Genomic DNA, 5291 nt, shown 5'->3' with positions numbered 1-5291 from the left:
CTCTCCCACCTCCCTGACAGCCCCTTCCTCCTCCCAGGGCTACTTATGGAGACAACAGTGCGGCCTCGCTCAGCAGGCGCGCCACTAGCTAGATCTAGTGCAGCTAGTGGCGCGCCTGCTGAGCGAGGCTGTTGCTGAACCGTGGCCGAGGCTGTGCCTGGGCCGAGCCCAGCACCCAAACACCTGGCCTCCCCACCACCCATCGATACACCACCAAGGAACTACAGGACCTGAACCCCTGACACCAAAACACTAGCTGCTTCACATTCTCGCAACAATCTACCAAACGTCCCTTCACGCCTACACCTCCTCTTCTCCTGCAACTCAGCTCCTGAGGATTCCCACATCACTTTCACCCAGAAGACCATGTACATCCCAGAACTGCTCTAATGAATCCTGATCAAAGCCTGCTCCCTTTGCAAACACGCCAGGGAAATCTGGGACACCATCAACAAGCTCTCCCCGGACATCACCTTCATCCCGAAACATGGCTCTACCACTCCCGATGGCTACAAGATGATACACCGAGACCGCACCGACAAACACGCAGGGGGCATTGCCATCATCTTCAAGGAAACCATCCAATGCTCCGTCACCCGCAACAACCCAATGGAACTGCTCAACTTCCAACTACAAACCAATGCTAAGAACACAATAAGAGGCACCCTCGCCTACAGACCCCCAGGACCATGACCACCCTTCTGCGATGCCATTTCCAACCTCATCGCCCCCCTTGCAATCGATTCCCTCCACCATGTCCTGCTCAGAGACCTCAATTTCCACGTTGACAACCCCAACTACGCCAACTCTAATGCCCTCCTGGACAACCTCAACAACATCGGCCTCACTCAACTGGATCACGAAGTCCATGCATAAAGACAACACGCACTTAATGCCATCTTCACCTCCAGCGACAGAATCAAACTCACCCATGTCACAGAACTCACTTGGACCGACCACGCTATCGGTCACTTCACCATCTCTGTCATCCAACCCCTCCACCATGCACCACAGCACCCCAACCACAGCCGTGGCAAGGTAACTGAGTCCCTATGACCATCTGCACCACAAAACTCAAATATCCAGCCGACCTTGACCAGGCCGTCCAGAACTTCTCCAACTAGATAAACAAATGTGCCAACAGAGTCACCTCACTCAAATCATCAAATTCCAACAACACCTCAAAACAAGCCAGCTGGTACACATCGGAGCTCAGAACCACCAGGTGCAACTGTTCCCAACTTGAGAAGTGCTGGCGTACCACCTAGGACCCTTCAGACATAGCACCTGTAAAGCAAACCTCAGCAACTACCACCTGTGCATAAAGGAAGCCAAGAGAGCATCTGCCATCGCCTGCATCAAAACATCAGCCAAACACACGAAGGAACTCTTCTGAATCGTCAAAGAATACTCCAACCCAACAGCCACAAAGAACATCATCAAACCCTTCTCAAGAACTTTGCGACTCTCTCAGATTACTTCCACAGCAAGATGAACACCATCTACAAGAACTTCAACACCCAATCCCCCACTCTCAGCCTCGACAACCTCAACCAACCAGTGAAAACCAGCTGAACGATATCCACCTGGTCTCCGCTCACCGCCCAGACCACCACAATTATCATGTCGTCCATCTATTCTGGGGTGCCCAAGGACCCCTGCCCCCACCATCTCTTCAACTTTGGAGCCAACCCAATCAGCACGGAACTCACCAGCATTCTCAATACCTTTATCTCCACAGAAACCTTCCCAGGCCTTTGGAGACACACAGTGGTGGGAACCCTCCTAAAGAAGCCCTCTGCTGACCCCAGAGACCTCAAAAAGTACCAACCAATCTCCCTGCTCCCATACCCAGCCAATGTCCTCGAGAAAACCATCAACCAACAGGTCACCGAATACCTGGATCAAAACCAACTACTCGATGCCACTCAATCAGGATTTGGTGCCAACCACAACACTGAGACTGCACTGATCACCAGAACAGATGACATCTGAACTCTTATTGATCATGGAGAAACAGTGGCCCTAATCCTCCTCAACTTCATTGCTGCATTCAACACCGTCTCCCACCACACCCTCATTGACAGACTCCAAAATATTGACGTTCAGCAGAACCCCCTCAAGTGGATTGCTTCCTTCCTTTCAGGATGCACCCACAGCATCCGACTGCCCCCCATTTACCTACACACCCAAGAACATCATTTGCAGCGTACCCCAAAGATCATCCCTCAGCCTCACCCTGTTCAACATCTACATGAGCCCCCTCTCAGACATCGTCAGATCCCACCGACTCAACATAATCTCCTATGCTGATGACACTGAACTAATTTTCTCACTCTCCGAGGCCCCATCCAACACCAAAATCAACTTCTGTAATTTGTATGAAAGACAGCTGCCTCAAACTCAACTCAGACAAAACAGAGGTGCTCATCTTCAGAAGTAACACTTCTGTATGGGACTACAGCTGGTGGCTGGCAGAACTCGGACCAACACCCACACCAACAGACTATACGTGCAACCTTAGCATCATCCTAGACAGCCAACTTATCATAAAATGACAAGTCAACCCAGTTGTCACCTGCTGCTTTCACACCCTCAAAATGCTCTGCATACTCTTCGGATGGGTCCACATCGACACCAGAGGGACCATCCCACAAGTCCTTGTTACCAGCCGCCTACACTATGTTAATGCTCTCTATGCTGGAAACTCCACCAAGCTCCTCAAAAGACTTCAGACCATATAGAACTCCCTGACTCACATCACCCCTCACCTCAGATACCTCCACCGTCTCCCATCCAGAAGAGATGCCAGTTCAAGATCCTTACGCATGCATAGAGAGGTCTCCATGATCAAGGTCCCTCATATATCAACCATCGACTGACCTTCCACCTGCCTGCAAAACACTTGGCCTCTGTCTCCCTCGCACACAGCCGTGTGCAGCCTCAGAAAGAAACCTGGCCTTAGGGGTGACAATGACTATATAAATGCTGTTTGATTGAATGATTGATTTTCCAAGTCAGGAATTCAGGGATTTTCCAATACAGGAGCAAAATAAATCCTGTCTCCTTTGGTTCCACTGAGCTCATGAAGGGACTGGGTGAAGCAGAGCAATTCAAGGGTAAAGTCATTTCAGAATTGCTGGTGGCCGAACAAAGCTAAAATTTCTAAGATTTCTCCTCCTGCCATTTTTAGCCAAGTGACTCAGCTCCTGCTCAGAAGATATGCTTCCGGCTTTTAATATGTTAGCCAAAAATGTATGTGGCCTTTTGCTAAGAAGGGCAGCTGCATTTCAGGTAGGAAATATTGACTGGGTATAGATAGAGGTATAGGTAAATAAAAAGTGTATATTCCATTAATTTTCATATTTTGTATTATATGCATGTTCTAGATTTGGATTAAATAGCATATTCCTATCGAACATTAGCCAAATAGGGTTTTGATATATTTTCTACATTTTACGACAGGTCATGGAACCTGAATGAGAGAAAATGTGTTCTAAAGATATATTTTCCACCATGGGTATATTATCTTTGCCTGTAGTTAAACCTTTTGCCCCAAACAATAATTGTGATTGTTCAATCTTCATTCCAACCCGGTATGAATCTATCCCTGTCATTCACAGGATGACATCTCAGACAATATACAGTATGACAATATGCCTCAAAAAATGTGTGGACGCCCTCGTTATCTCAGGTGTGTGGGTGTTTGCCTACTCAGTGAGGAATCTCCACACTGGAATACCTACTACTTGATGCAGCTGGATTTGCACCATGAGGATCTCGGGTGCAAACTCAAGTACGAGCTGCACTCAAGTGGATGGACGTTTAATCCTGGACTGCGCTGTGACTCAACAGATCAAAGTACATCAATGACAGTGAAGCACATTAAACTCCAGAATGATGAAGGATAGTGGTAGATTTGCAACTACAAACCACAAAGGTTTATTAGCAGATTAGCAAAGTTACAAACTCAAATCATTCAATTAGTTGTAAGTCAGTAATCAATACATGAATGAAATTGTAAGTGTAATTTGAAACAATTCAACATCACAAATATAAAGACAGGCTGTTTAAAGCTATCATGAAGTAAATTGAATCAGGCACAATGTCCCATAAAAGGAAAACCCCTAATTAAGAACGCTAGAAAATCGGGTGAGTTGGGGAGAAGGTAAGCAGTAGGTGTCAGCAAGTAAAGCCTCTAAAGGAAGAATAAAATAAAGAGTCAGTCAGGTAAATTAGAATGGATTTGTCCAGGAGTCTAACTCTTTAACAATGCACTATTACACCATACAATTCTTCACAGTGAATAGCAACTCTCTACGGTTCTCATGAAGAGAACCAATTGGGATTCAACACTTTCTGATAAACTGATTTCAGCCATGACACAATGGAGTCTCTGCTGTATGACCTTGAATAGATATCTTGTAGTAGGATGATACAATTCGATCAGTATGCTCTTCTTGCAGGTGCAGAGGTTCAGTATTCAGGTCTCCAGGGTAGAAATAGGGATAAACATTCGCACAGAAACTAAAAACATTACGACAGACATAATTAACGTGTACTGTTATAGCTTAGATCCTGAAATGAGAGATAGAAAATGTGCACAGCAGACAAGAGAACATTGCGACTAAAGATGAGTCATTTAAAGGTAGACCTACATTAACTATGGTCAACTTTAACGTGAAAATCACACTCTATATATGTGTGTGTGTGGCTTAGGTTAATGAAAATGTTGTTCAAAGCATAAAGTAATGAAAAAGAACCACCAATTGCTTGTCAATCTCCCCAGAAGAAATATATTCAAATAGTACTAGGAGAGGACATGGCCTAATGGCTAGAACAGGTCGACCTCGAAGCTGGTAAACCGGGATCGAGTCTTGGCAGGGACGTACTGTGATTCTGGGCAAATCAACTGATCTCCCAGTGCCTAACAAAAAAAAGAATTGTCCATCTGTAATGCAACTGATGCTCATGTAAAGCACCCTGATACCTTTGGGTCGAGCTTGCGCTATATAAAACCCCCCCAAAAATAATATAACAGTGTAATATTTTGGGTGAGTAAATGCCTAATGAGTGCAAATTCACGTTTTGTAAAATGTGAGTTGAAACGCCTAAAGGAAATATTTATGTACCTGCAACAAACTTAGAGTCACATAATACCTTTCTTACTCTGAGTTACATGTTGTGATTCAATAAATATTCATTCAGCAGGTTGTATGTGTGTGACTGACCGTACATAGCTCCCTGTGCAGGGGAGAAGATTTCCAATGCTACATTCAATTCCCTGTAAC

Source organism: Lissotriton helveticus, chromosome 6 (assembly GCF_964261635.1).
Source record: "Lissotriton helveticus chromosome 6, aLisHel1.1, whole genome shotgun sequence".
NCBI classification, from domain to species: Eukaryota; Metazoa; Chordata; class Amphibia; order Caudata; family Salamandridae; genus Lissotriton; species Lissotriton helveticus.
Note: the sequence above shows the minus strand (reverse complement) of the source record.